General features: G+C 33.7%; 1 protein-coding gene across 3 annotated transcripts in view; it reads left to right on the top strand.

The window, feature by feature from the left end:
* The window catches only part of Drak (Death-associated protein kinase related), a 226,787-nt gene that overhangs the window by 179,211 nt on the left and 31,736 nt on the right, over nt 1–15,840 (top strand). The gene's annotated exons all lie outside the window — the stretch shown is intronic.

Here is a 15,840-nt window from a genome sequence, read left to right as displayed (position 1 = left end):
TTGGAAGCAGATAGCGGACAGCCTTGTGGCAATTCCTTCGTGGAGTAGATGGGATATTTACCTCGTATGACCTTCAGCTCATATACAATATACAAATAGATTACTTCGATTCCCGGAAATCGGCCGGGAATACAAGTTATTCAATACATTTATAATCTTGAAATAATAATTATATCTCGCATTTTTATGTTAATTACGAACGTGTGTATAAACACTACCCTCATATTACAATCGTGTTACAGTTTATTCAAGTCAATTAACTTATACGTTAATAAATTTTTTAACAATACTTGCATTTTATTGATTAGTTTAATAAGAATAATGAAAAGAAAAAAAAACACCAGCCAACTAACTAATAAAAAACGTTAACTATGATGCATGGCCCTCAATCAGTGCACGATGAAGGCTAATTGACTCAAACGAGTTGAGGGATTGCGCAACGCTAACAAACACTGCGGTCAGAGAATCATTGTTCTTAAATATAGCTAGCTCTCTTGTATGTACACACTATTCATAGATCCAAATTTCTAAAATCTCCCTACCCTACTAGGTGATCCAATTCGAATCATAAAATTTTGAGATATCGTAAGGGAAATAAAATATATCTTATCTATTTCTCTCTGGAGTTATAGGGAAAATAATGGCTTATAATGTTATAGGCGTTCATATTATATTTTCATAATATAAGGCATACAAGTTACTTTAAGCAGTCGTGGTGGCCTAAATGATGAGACGGCCTGTGTAATCGTGTAATGAGACTATATCAGTGATCAAATCGCGCTCGCATTAACCAAATTATCTAATGATCTAACTACTTTATTATGTTGACAAATGATGTTGAAAGAGTAACATTGTGACATGAGTAACAAATAAAATCCGCAAAAATTATAATGTCATTTTTTAATAATTTTTCTTTATTGCTTTGCTGGGTCGACGAGCTCACGGCCCACCTGTTACCCACGGTGTTAAATGGTTACCGGAGCCCATAAATATCTATAACGTAATTGCCGCTACCCACCTTAAGACATGAGTTGTAAGGCCTCAGTTTTAACAGTACAACGGCTGTCTCACCCTTCAAACCGAAGCGCATTATTACTTCACGGCAGAAATAGGAAGAGTGGTGGTACCCACCCGTGCGGACTCACAAGAGTTCCTATCACCAGTAATTACGCAAATTATAATTTTGCGGGTTTCATTTTTATTACATGATATTATTCCTTCACCGTAGAAGTCAATCGTGAATATTTGTTAAGTACGTATTTCATTTGAAGAATTTGTACCCGCCTGCAGGATTCGAACACCGGCGCATCGCTACATACGAATGCACCGGGCATCTTATCCTTTAGGCTACGACGAATTTGCGTAATTACCGATGGCAGGGCTCCATGTGGGCCCGCTCCGATTGGTTACACCGTTCTGGCCATTTCAGTGACGAAGCAGTATACGATACAAAGAGACCTAGACATATTCGGTATATGTCAAGGTGGATGGCCGCGGTACTTACGCTGTGATGTCCATGGACTCCGGTGATCACTTACCACCAGGTGGCTCGTGAGATTTTTCATCTGTTCCATAATTAAAAAAAAAAAAAAAACTTTGATTCTGAGGACTTGTTAACTCGCCTACTGAACATTTTATGCCAAATGCCAATATATATTTTATCTCAAGCGTTTGGATATTTATGGAATTAATTAGAAGATTATCTACTTATTACCTTTCCTATAATTAAAATGTAGAATTTACAAACAGCCACTTTATCTTCGTCTTAACCATTAATATCCAATTGCATCTCAATATGCCTTTCATTGGCAATTTAAAAAAAAATTTATGACAGTTTAATTTGCACCGCGACTGTCATTTCTTTTATCTCGGTCCTCTGGTTTGCGTGTGACAAGTACCAATTTTATCAAAACCCTGCTGAAGTGTGACACAATCTAATCTAAACGAGTGGTGTAGTGAATGCAAGTAATTTCTAACTTTTTATTATGGTAATAGGTCCCTTTTACAATGTATGCAATGGTTTTAAAATTATTTTATTATGTATTATATGTAGTATACTAGAAGAATGTTTTTCGTTGTTTTGGATTTGCTGTCCAATCGTCAGTTATTGTGATTACCAAACATAAGAAACGGTTGAATTTGTTTTTTTATTTTATTTAACTATATGTGTATGTTGGGGTTTAAATGAAAAATACATAATTTACTGCAACATCAAATGGTATATCATAATTTTCAAAGCTTCTTCTTCTTCTTTTTCTCCACCTTATCTCACTAGGTGGGGTCGGCACAGCTAATTTTTCTCTTTCATTCTCTTCGATCAGCCGTCGTCTCAACACTCACTCCTCTCTCTCTCTCTCTCATATCGTCATTCACACACTCCATCCATGTCCTCTTCGGTCGACCTCTTTCCCTTCTACCTTGCACTACCATTTCCATACATCTCCTAGTCACATGCAATCTTCAAAGCTTATAAAGGAATATTGAGACTAATTTGTAGTACATATAAGAATGAGACTCAATGCATTCCCATAAATATCTGTTAAAATCCAGCGACTTGGTCTAGACTTTACCACCGAGATCGATACTAAAGTTGTGTCTACAACAACATAGATTATTCCTTGCATTTTAGCTTACCACAGAGAATACAAAAACAATCGAGGAAAGAAAATAGCAAAATATATGTCATGGATGTATTATGGGTGCCAAAGGTTTTCGAAGATAATTTTTCACTCGCAATTTATAATGAAACCAATTTGAGAAGTGTCTGAATGATTACAGGATCACTCTTGAAGGCCGAAGCTAAAACTGTTCCTAGTAAAATTACACGTATGGTCACACAGAAAGTAGTATAAAACCAAAAGTCCAATTCATGTACACGATTGGGAAATAAAAGTATAAAATAAATATTGTACAAGTTATTAGTTTTGATTATTTAGAAAGGCAACGGTGTTTTTAATACCTTTAATCTAAGTGGGATATTTCGAGTGACCACACAGAGTAAGTACATCACGAAGTTAGTAAAATATCATCACATTTATATTTAAATTGTTTGAAGAAGACTACGTATACAGCGGCCGATCTGCTCTTATCCTAAGATAACATAACCAATCATCGTTCCAGACTAAATGGTACGGGCATTTATGTAAATTGCGTGGACACAATCTAGGGAATTGATTTCTTTAAAATGAAACCGGTCTTTCGTTCAAAGTGAACAGATTCAGATAATTCTAACAATTACTATATATATATATATATATTATAATTATAAGTTACACAATGACTATTGGTACATAATATTGATTTCTGTAAATGGTTAAATGAATAAAAAATTATAAACATTTTAAAAATATTTTAGTTATTCGATTGCTTTATCCCGTTCTTTTTCGGCTATAATTGAGTATCTAAATAGTTATTGCCCCTTTTGGACACAAAACGGATACCTACATATGCCTACAGATATGTACCATAGCTATGCTAGTAATCTGAACCAATAACTTAAGTATTAATTATTTCTATTACCGGTACATTGTATAAGAGATAATTATAGTAGTAATTATGTTTAGACATTACTATAGACTGAACTCTCATCTTGCATCGTGAGGCTATAAATAAACTATCAATTAAATAAAATCCTCTTAAACGTATCGACCCCAATATTTTCAATAAATTGGCTACTGCAATTTATTCAATTTGATACTTTCAAGGATTTTAATATCGATTCATCGTCGACCTTTTAAACCTACATTTATTTATGTAGGCGTTTTCGAAATTAAATTCTTTGAGGTGTGTATTATCGTACGCTTTTAAAACACCTTTAATAATTGTATTCGTCTATTAATCAATCGTGATGGATCAATATAAAAGCAAGTACGGCCTACAGTGATGACACTCAAAGTAATTTGCTTTCAGTGTAGGTATTATGTCTTGCAATATCTGTTATTCGTGGTAGCCTTCGTGTAAATTGTATTTGAAAATTATGAGCTTTATTTCATTGCTTGGTGTTTGGTTTGAAATGAAAAAAAATAAGTATAAATAACACCGGCTTAGGTACAGAAGAATTTGTTTTCTTTTGCCAGAATATTAAGGTTTTTTTTCATCCGTACGAATACGACCATTATGACACTACAAAATATCACATAAAATTATTTTCAAACATTTCCTGTGACCCCGAAACTCTCGATTCTCGGTAATCAAACAAAAATATACTTTCACTGGCTTATTCATTAGAACTGTTCATTTCTTTGAATCCTTATCTAAGTTTAATGTCTTTGAATATTTATTGGATGATGTAAGTAAAAGTAATGATAGTTTCCATTGCAACCATTTATGTCGTGCTATTAGTATTTATGTCTTGCATTCAAAGTTAATATCAAAATGGTTGAGACTTCAGTCTTGTGTCAATTTGGGCGTTAGAATTTACGTTCTGGTTTCAATAAACTTCGCTAATAGCTTCGTAGCTAATTTACGTCATAAATTATCTATATTTTGTTCCTTCGCTTTGAATTAGCGAAACGTATTATATATTTTGACGTATTTTATTAATGTACAAATCTGGATAAAGCAATCGCCGTCCACATTAGGAGGTGCGGTGGGCGGCACGGAGTTCTGACCGGTGCTTCCTACGCGCTGCGATGTCGCCTCCGAATGTTGCGACACGGCACTCTGTATCGAACCTAACTGTTTTTACGGCTCTTCTAATGGACTTTTTATCGATCGTAGGGCCGTAAGTGTTAAGACCATCATCTTTAGCGATATAAGGCGAGTTTTTGTATGGTAAGATCGTTCGGATAGTTATTATTGTGCTGTCAAGTTGTCTGTTCGTTTTAGTAAGAATATTGTTAGCGTTATCCAAATACGTAGCGATTGTTTTTTTATGTGTATTGATGGATTTTTTAAAGTAATGCGCATTAGGGACGCGACTTATTTGAAGTTTTCCACTAAAAAACAAGACTGATTCTTTCATTGACAATAAATCGGTCTCGAAAAAGATATCCCGAACACTTTGATAGAAACCGGTGGGATACTAACGCTGGCGGACTCAAAACATTCTAGCAATATACATGTTAGGATATTCTCTGGAATGCTTCGACAAAACAATAGATTAAAGCAAGCAATATATGAGGGAGATCAGAGTAGTACATCTTTTTTTTTAATTGCACATCACGCTTAAGCTACCCATCTGAAGTTAGAGAGAGATATATATATATATATATAAAGAGAGATTAGTTACTGGAGTCCATATAGAACAATGTCAACGTGAATGTTGCCACCCACTCCGAATCACGAGATCGAAATCTCAATTGTAAGAGTATTGTATCGTATTTGTTAAGTTTTGTTTTGACGTTTGGCGTTCCAGATTAAAAATTGAATAAATATTTAAGCTACGCTATGCATTATGCGTTATGCACGTGCCAGCTTTAAAGAGGGCACCAATGAAGAAAAAAGTTTCATTTCCCTTATAAACATGTTTTTGGCTTGAAGGATCAAGACCAACTGGTGGTAGGACGTCTTGTGATCCGCGATCCCGATTGTGTCCGCACGGGTAGGTACTACCCCGCCCATTTCTGCTGGGAAGCACTAATGCGTTTCGGTTTGAAAGGTGAGGTAGCCGTTGTAACTATACTGAGACCTTAGATCTTATATCTCAAGGTAGGTGGCGGATTTACGTTGTAGACGTGTATGGGCTCCAGTAACCACTTGCACCAGGTGGGCTGTGAGTTCGTTCACCAATCTAAGCAATAAAAAAAATTGAGTTCATCTTGCCATCTGCGCATGCGTAAAATTTTCGTACTACGCTTAATAATATGTCTCGTTTTCGGTAGTATTATTGATCGAAGATTTTCGTAGTCACTGTGTATTTTAGTTGTGTTTAAGATCAGTGTCGTGTGCAAAGAAATCCATATCAAGTAAAATAAAAATATGAATAAATTATGTGATCTGGTTTAGTTCGAGACTACAAATAAATAAAGCTATCATAATTTGTAGATTTTTTGCAACTCGAGCTAATGAAACATTCGCTTCCCACACCCGCTTTGATTTATCATTATTCTTTACCATTTTTATATCGTTTTTTTTGTTGTTGTTGTTGTTAAATCGATTGTTACTACTATGCCTTATTGGACGGCGCTCCGGGCTTGCATAATTTTAGAGATAAGTTCTGCAGTTATAATTTCTGTACTTTTTGCTCATGATATGTTTATTTGTTTCAGGTAATATTTCGGGATCTTTTTTGATACGACTTAAAGGAAGCTAGCTGACTATTTGGAGGAACTGAGGAGAGTAGTGCTTGCGTAAGAATCGTTTCCCGGTAAACTGATTCAGTATTTATTTTCGTATTCAATTAAATCGATAAGTCAAGGGTCGTATTAATACTGACATTAAATTCAGAAAATTGTAGGTAATTGTTTCGGTCTGAAGGGTAGGGCAGCCGTTGTAACTATACTGAAATCTTAGAACTTATATCTCAAGGTGGGTGGCGCATTTACGTCGTAGATGTCTATGGGCTCCAGTAACCACTTAACACCAGGACGAATACTATTTAAATTAAATATCTCGAAAACATTCTAGCTAGCTGTACTCGTCTTTATATGAGTTCGCCTTATACGTATGTGTCTCTGGACAGGGACTGATTTATTCAATTTATTTTATACCTTACACGTGTGCAAAAACGATTTTCAGGTTGAAATGTTCGCCTTAGTACATTTAAATCCGTAAGGAATGTACGTAAGTTCGTTATTTACGGCCGTCTGGTGTAGTGGTAAGTGACATGGTCACTACATAAGGGGGTCGCGGGTTCGAATCCCGCCAAGGGAAGATATTTGTATGATAAATATAAATGTCTTTTCCAGGGTTATGGATGTATATTAAATATATGTATGTGTTTAATAAAAATCTTACATTTATTTCCGTTATCTGGTACCTGTAACACAAGTTCTTTACGAACTTATCACGGGACCAGTTAACGTGGCGTGGTTGTTAGTAAATATTTATTTATTTATTTATAGGCGTTTTCTAAGGATAGCATATGACTTCCAACCACTATCTGTGTGTTGTGTTCGATTATCATTCCATAGACTACTGTTGCATTTAATCCTTGCTGCCCGCATAATCTACATATAAAAAATTAATTAATTACTTACCTACTATGTTTATAGTACATGTTGAGAAACCCATGCAATTTGACCCATATTCATGGATCCCTTTGTGAAACGCGTGTAACTCGGATCTCGTGTCTGCAGCATACGCTTAACTGTAAATGGACAATAGAACGAAGCACGTAATGCGTTCCGCCCACTATGCATCGGCACTGATGAAACGTTCTACGTGCTCAGGAATAATGCTTTGATGCAAACTGTTGGACCAGTGTGCTTAGTGCGAGTTTTTTAACGTTCTCGATAGCGTAAAAGTTAGCTCATATTTGTGTATGGAATGGGATCGTTTGCGTACGTTTGCCGCTAGGAGCGCTGTTCCAACTGCATACAAAATTTTCTTAACTTTTACGTTATCGAGAACGTTAAGAAACTCGCACTAAGCACACTGTTCACAAAGATCCGTTTTTGTTAGTTTTTGTTTTAAGTATTCAATCCGCCCTTTCTTTCTTTGATCCTGATTGATTGATCTGCATATTTTTTTGGTAATGGCCTCCTAGTGTAATGTAAATGTTTGATTTGATTGACTACAATCTTATGTTTGCAGTTTATAAATTGCTGAGTTTACGCTTGATATTGAAGGAATGTTATTGTATTTGCAAGGAATTATTTCATGTTAGCAACATTGATAACATAACATATTACATATATTATTATATAGATCCGACAGATAAATCTTTGGACGATGTCTATAATTTACCAGTTAAATAAATGTTCTTATGCTGGGTTAAATTAACAAGAGTAAATGTATTTAGAGTATAGCAATAGAGTATCATACAGTAGATACATGTTGTAACAAAAATTTTGCGTCTTGTTTTGCTTTTAGATGATGATAAGATTTTCAATTTTAAGTAACAAAAATAAAGTTACAAAAAAAACCCGCGGGTATGTTTCATGTACTAGTATTGTTATATCATCCACAACCTACCCCAATATGGGTCATTGCCAGAGAATCACTGGATTTTACGATAATCGCCTCCGTAAACTACCATTGGCAAAATTTCAAAACGTATACAGTCTGTAGTATGTCTGCGATGAAAATAAATCGTTAAGTTTTTACCGAGCGTATATGAGTTTTAAATTCGAACTCAAAATGTGCGGTTTTGAATCATGGTATTGATGCAGATAGGTTGATGCGACCCAAAATAATCTAATATCGTTAAGGTACATTAAATGTTAAAGTGGTGTTTTAAAATTAATCCTCGTAAAATTCAACGATCAATAAAAAAGTAGTGCTCAATTTCATTTATCATATTATTATATTAGTAACGAACCAGTCGGCTATTTGTATAAATTATAAATGATCGAAAAAAAATGTGAGTTTCCTCAACGAGACAGACGTCTGAATTTAATATTAGACGAACGGAAATAGCGTCGTCGGCTAGGACAACTCGTTTATTTTGCTATCGTCCTTCGCATGAATGAGATGCCGGCGCGTCGGTCAACGGGCGGGCTCGCGTTCAGCGGCGGACATTCAATAATATCTAATGGATTTATGGCTCATTAAGACGATACGTTCTCGCCGGCATTCCTACGTGCTGCGGCCGCGTTGAGCCGCAGTTTGGTAAACACGGCGGCGGTTCAACGACCCTTACCAGAATAGACGCGGTTTTTTGGACGGTAATTAGATAGCCATTGACCGGGCAAAATAACTACACCCAATCTGATTTTAATTTATTAATAGCAGCCTGTATATGAATGAAATCATAGTGAACGCTCAAGAACGATGATGATAAAGAAGAGGTTGTTGTTCTTTTTTATTGAGCCACTTAAATATGTAATGCACATAATAGTGTTTTAGATTTGAATAGGATTTTTATACTTATTAAGATACACTTTCGTTTACTATTGAATTTTAAAAATTGATTTGAGTATAGGCTATCATCAAATTCAAATCACTGTGCACGAGCCCTATTATAGAAAGTGAAAGCGTCCGTCGCGTTGACAAATCCCTTTGGTCGCGGCGCGTGGATGTAACATGACCGCCAGGAATGCGCCCCTGGCTACAAAGCCACTCGGAACTATTCCGGATCATGAACTCGAGTCTGGATAATCGATTACCTAGATGACATACTAACTTGTACATCGTTTTGTGTCGTGCTGGCAAATATATTTAAATATTTATTTATTTAACATTTGAATTACTTTAACAACTTGAATTAATCCCTTAGTTTTTTGATTACTATACGATATGATTTTCGGCTACAAAAATAATACCCCGGCTACGATAGAATAAGGATTCCACGCAAATAGAAATCTTGGTGATTTCATTTCTAGCATTTATTGATTCGCTGAAAATGAAAGTGGCCCGTTATAATTTGTCCTTTTACATTGCTTTGTAATATGACATAATACATTATATATAAGTTTTATTGCTAAAATATGTTTCGAATTAACTAAAATGAGTCTACTACTCATTTCTTGGAAACTGGCCACATATTACTACCCATACACTTATGTTACAGCTCTAGCGAATTGTCTCGTTGTCATGTATTTATTTGATTAATAATTTGAATGTTTGTTGGTGGTCATTATTTTTTGTGTTAATTTTGTTAATTTTGAAAGTGCAATAAAGAATCGGCGCTAATCACTGTCTATATTAAAGCAGTAAAGTCATTGACCAACCGTAAACTGAGGAGCGTTTCGCTAACCACTTCCGTATCTTTATCTACGTTCACTACACTCACTAGTGTCAGTTAAGCTATGATCTTAAATTTGAATTATTTATTTAAACTTGAATATCATTAAAACATATTTGTTGAATGTCAAAACATGTTATTTTCTACCATTTATTTATCTATGTAGATGCACAATAATAGTCATGTGACCCAAGCGGTATTATGTGCTCCGCATTCAAGAGACTGGCTTGAGACGGTCGGTTAGCACCATTTTACATGGATAAGTTGTATTTTTCTTAGGTCACGTGGTAGTCAGCCTTGATAAATCAATAAAAAAGCTGTAGCTTGTTAATTAACTTAAAACTTTTATATGCAGTAATATCGATGCTCTCTTTAATAAAGTCATGAAATTTTACTTATTTTAATTTTTTTTTTAAAACGTACAAAAATAATATATTTGATAATATAACTATAATTTCAACTGTAAGCTGATATACAAATGGCCTTCAGTGCATAATCAGAAAATAAAAAAAATGGCAATCGCCACTGAAATTATTTTGCTTAGTAAAAATTTGTGTTGTAAACATCCATAATATTGTTATTTAAAATTGCCGAACGCCCACGCTTTAATTGCCCGTTGACAAAACATTAATTGCACGTCGTCTATCAACCATGACAAATAACAAATGCCACGACAACCGGCCATAAAAGGGTATAATTTGCATGTAATCTGACGGAAGTATTGATTTGTCATCTGGTACCTTACAATTAATGGTTAGGCTGCTATTATGGGAAAGTTGGCGTTGACACAAAGCCAATGATAGGATCAGTAGCTATGGTTGTGGAGTTCCATGTTAAAGCGTATGTACATATATAGCATTGATGCAATTATCAAAATTCGACCATAATCACTGACACCTCAAGTATTTTGATTTCGTTTTCTGTATTACATTTTTTCTTTTGTTTCTTATAAAAGAAAATAGTAAAACTTTTTGCCTTTTCGTGAATAAACAATTTGATTTCCATAAAAAAGACAGTTCGTCAACAGAAACTAAACTACAAAAACTAAAAAAAATCGGTTGACCAACAGAGGAGAAAATGCTATCAAACAGTTTTGTCATCTCCTATTTAAATATAGATGAGTTTTTTATTTTTATTTTTGTCCATACAGCTATTCAATTCAAGATATCAAATAAACGTTGGATCACGTTTTCATTTGCCAATCACCTATATTTTTAAACAATACAGACACATAAAGAGCTAGCTGCCTTTTTAATTCGTTAATCCGTAATATGAATGATCGTTTCATCCATTGTTTTATTTTCATCCTTGCTCTTTGCCGTAATCTAGTCGCGTAATATACTTACCGCATGAATTTACTATGAAATGTATTTTGCTATATAAAATTTTTTGCACTTTGACTATTATCATAATACCAATAGGGATAATTTCGGATTCGCAAAAGAAATCTTTTTATTTATTTATTTATTGCTTAGATGGGCGGACGAGCTCACAGCCCACCTGGTTTAAAGTGGTTACTGGAGCCCATGGACATCTACAACGTAAATGCGCCACCCACCTTGAGATATAAGTTCTAAGATCTCAGTATAGTTACAACGGCTGCCCCACCCTTCAAACCGAAACGCAATACTGCTTCACGGCAGAAATAGGCAGGGTGGTGGTACCTACCCGCGCGGACTTACAAGACGTCCTACCACCAGTAAAATCGTCTAGAATTCGGTTGCACACGTACAATAGAGGTGACCTTGCGGTCTTTACAGCTTTGATCATGAGCTACCGTACCATGACTGCAGATGCTGATTTCATTCATCATTTATCGTGAACGATTATATCCAGGTATTTCTGTTGTGAATGTCAATGTATATGTTACCGGAAATGTATGAAATCAAGGAATTGTATACAAATCCTAGGAAATGTGTACAATTCCGATACCATTTAGGAAATGTATAAAGTAAATGCTTTCTGTAATAAAACACGTTGTTAATAATATTTTTTTATTATAACACTATTGAGACAATCGGGTAACAGTCATACCGTAAAATAACAATAATATATTCATATTATCTTACTAATTAAAACTTCTAAAATCAACTATCTATTAACTTTTAACGTATCACAAAATCAACTTATATTTATTCTTATAAAATCAAATTTTCATTTGGCAAGTAATCAGTCTGATAATTAAGTAATTATAAATGTCAAAGTATAAAAGTAAATCTTTATATTATAATACTTTGTCAGTCCATATAGCTATTTATTTTTGCAGGGTAAGCTCGAATGGCATTTGGAAGTACATAATACTTTATTTTTAAAACACAGACATCTTGATGTAGCACAGTTTTTCTTGCAAAGGCACTTCTTAAATCCCTGGCCGGTTCCAGTGGATTGCAAGTTGGCAACTGACCGTAGTGCAAGACTCGTCCCGCTGTCCCCGCGTACCCACCAATATCTTAAATGTTTTACATTTCCGATTGCTATTTAGGAAATGTATAGATTTAGGAAATGTGTAATGTGTAAGTATAATATAATTTATTTCACACATTTCCGTGCGATTTTAGGAATTACATACATTTCCTAGGAATTGTATACAATGACGGATTACATACATTTCCGGTAACATATACATAATGTCAATGTATACGTAATTGGCCAAGATGCTGGAATTATTAAATCATGTATCTAATATAGTATGCAGTTAAAATCTAACGAATTTTGATAATGATTTGTTATTTTTTCTGTCAGTTTCTGTTTGGATATTTGTATGTATCGATTGATCGGGCGTTCAATAGTACTACTATATTGATTCTTCGAAAGGAAAGTAATGACCCTGTTCTTGCCCTTGAGTTTATCAGATAACAATGCGATACGACGAGGACGGGAAAGAAAGCGAAGCTCCCCATAAACAGCCATGGAAAGAACCTCGGGGTCAGTTAAGAAACACGCCGCTTCCTCGAAAGGTTTCCGAGAGAAAGTTTCTCAACGAGATCGTCTTTGAACCAGTTTCGATGGTCGATCCGAACCATACTTTGTTTGATAAAGAAAGCAAACAAACTATTTTATTTTCTCTCTAGTCAGTCCAATTTTCTTAACCTATTCAGATTCTATTATGTGTTTCTAGAACGTTACTGAAATCAACAATACTAATAGGTTTAACTTCTTGGCTTGATTTAACAAGGTATGTTCGCAATTCGACAACTTTTTTTTTATTTACATGTAATGTGTTTTGTAATGAAATAAAGAACCAAGTTGTTGCTCTGCAAAGAGATTTTTTATTATTATTATTTTATTAACTTATTTCTACACTTACAATTATTATAATTATTTTCGAACCTGCAAAGAGAAACAACATTGAAAGATATTGCTTCACCCTTTTTTAAATCTGCAAGTTTTTTTAATCTATTAAGAAAGCACGTTATATTTTTGAATGTCCGAAGCCAGAGAGCAAATCCAATTATGGAATGAACATAGCTTCCACCACAGATAATATTATTATGATAGTGGTGGAAGCTAATGCGCGGGAAATTTAAATGTAATTAATGAAGGGCCAAGAGAGCTTCATTTACATCTCCCCCTCTAGGTTTTCAAAATTCTACAGGTACTGGTATAAGTTTGGTAATATGAAATAAGTTTGATTCTAATTTTTTGTAGCCTGTGTTTATCTTATAGATTGAGTTTGATATTTTCTCTAAAATTTTATAAGGTCCAATTTTTAATTCTTCTAATTTTTTTCTATTTAGTCGGTTACCATTTTCCACATATACAGAATCTCCTACTTTTAATTGGATATATAGTTTTTTTTTGTCGAATTGTTGTTTATTATAATTGTGTGATTTTATAGTTCTTTCGACAGCAATTTTCTATCTTGTAATAAATCATTTTGTGTTTTATGTTCTTTCAATTCATCTGGCAAGATATTAATAACTTTTCCTTCCATTAAATATGTTGGTGAAAATCCTGTCACAGTGTGTTCAGTTTCATTATATTTTTGAGTACATTCATGAGCGATAGTTGTCCATGCTATTTTACCATTTTTTTCATTAATTCTACATCTTATTTTGTTAACTAATGTTTGATTTAAGCGTTCATTAATTCCATTTGAAAAAGGTGCATTTACAGCAGTGAATATAATAGGTATGTTCTCTTTTTCCAAAAAAGTTTTGAATTCTTTCGAATTTATTCCTGGGTATTGATCGGATAGGATCATTCCAATTTTATTTTCAGGAACAACTTTCTTTATAAGCTTTATAAAATCATCTGCATTTTGAGTTTTTGACGTCAATATGTAGGCATACCTGGTGAAGTGGTCTACCAGAAGATGTAGATATGTTTTTGTAGAGCGAGAGCCACCAAATCCACCAATGGTATCTACCGAGACAATTTCAAAAGGGTAAGTTGCTGGACCTAAATGAGACATCAATCCATATTTAAATTTAGTTCTAGATTTATTTTTTATGCATATTTCACAGGTATCACAGATTTTTTTAATATTACGTGTTAAATTCGTTGCTGCATAGAATGGTTTGATTATATTTTCGGTTTGTCTTATTCCTATATGGCAGTATGTATAATGAATATTTTTTATTAGTTTTTTACTAAATTCCTCAGTGAGTATAATTTTTCTTTGTTTCTTATTATTTTAAAGTAAATGTTGTCTTTTAATATTAGTTTATTTTTATATAGTTTTATTTCTTCGTTTTTTTCTTGATCGTTTTGTATGTCTTTAATTTAATAAAATTTACAATTTTTAAAACTTCTTCCTGATTGACATGTGATTCCAATACAGGGTTTCTACTTAAACTGTCTGCTTCTGAGTTATACTTTCCCGGTGAATATATCACTTCAAAATTAAATTGTGATAAGTAATATGTTAGGTCCCCTAGTTCTTCATCTGTTCTCGCCTTAATATTTAGTTTTTCTAGAGGCTTATGGTCTGAAAATACTTTAAATTTTTTCCCTATGAGCCAATGCTGCCAATACTTTATTGCTTCTTTTATGGCTAAGCATTCCAGATAAATGGCTTTTTTTCGTTTTTGACTATCATTTAATTTCCTTGAAAAATATGCACATGGCTTTTCTACTCCATTCACTTGGGGTTGTTTCAAAATAGCCCCTACACCCTGAATACTGGCATCTGTATAAATATGTATAGGTAAATCGGGATCAAATATTTCCAAAATAGGTTTTAAGCAAAGCATTCTTTTTATTTTATCAAAAGATTCTTGACATTTTTCTGTCCAAATGAATTTTTGATCTTTTCTTAACAAATTGTGTAAAGGATCCAATATGATTGATATATTTGGTATATATTTCCCATAGAAATTTATTTTACCTAAAAATTGTCGAATATTCTTCTTTGTTTTTGGAACAGGGAATTTTTTTATAGCTATAACATTATCTTTTAGTGGAGTAACTGTATTATTTTTAATTATATGGCCTAAGTATTTCACGGAGTCCTGTGCAAAAACGCATTTAGAGAATTTTAATCTAAAGCCTTCTTTTGATATTGCTTCCAATAATAGAGATAAATGTTGTATGTGTTCAGTGAATGTCTGGGAAAATACTAAAATGTCATCAATGAAATTTACTGTAAAATTTGACAATTTGTGTTTCCTAATAATGCTCGTAAGTATTCTTTGAAAAATTGCCGGTGAGGTTTTTAAGCCAAATGGCAAACAAGTCCATTGGAAATGATTTTCTTGAGTAACAAATGCTGTTTTCTTCCTATCTTCTACTTTCAAAGGTATAGACCAGAATGCGGAATTTATGTCTAGTGTGGAGAAAAATTTACAATTTCTTGTTTTTAACATTAAATCTTCCATCAGTGGAAATGGTTGCGACTGAGGAACCACTATTTTATTTAAATCACGAAAATCTATGCATAGTCTAGATTTCTACCTTCCTCTTTTTTATAGGCTAATGTTACAGGGGCTGCAAAAGGACTATACGATTCTTCAATTAAATTTCTTTGTAATAATTTTGAAACTTGTTGTTCTATTTCTTTTTTATCTTCAAAATTACACCTATATGGTCTTTTGCTACAATATGTATCTACT

Source organism: Bombyx mandarina, chromosome 10 (genome assembly GCF_030267445.1).
Source record: "Bombyx mandarina strain Sakado chromosome 10, ASM3026744v2".
NCBI classification, from domain to species: domain Eukaryota; kingdom Metazoa; phylum Arthropoda; class Insecta; order Lepidoptera; family Bombycidae; genus Bombyx; species Bombyx mandarina.
The sequence above is the reverse complement of the archived record's forward strand: the minus strand, read 5'-3'. Positions and strand labels throughout refer to the sequence as shown.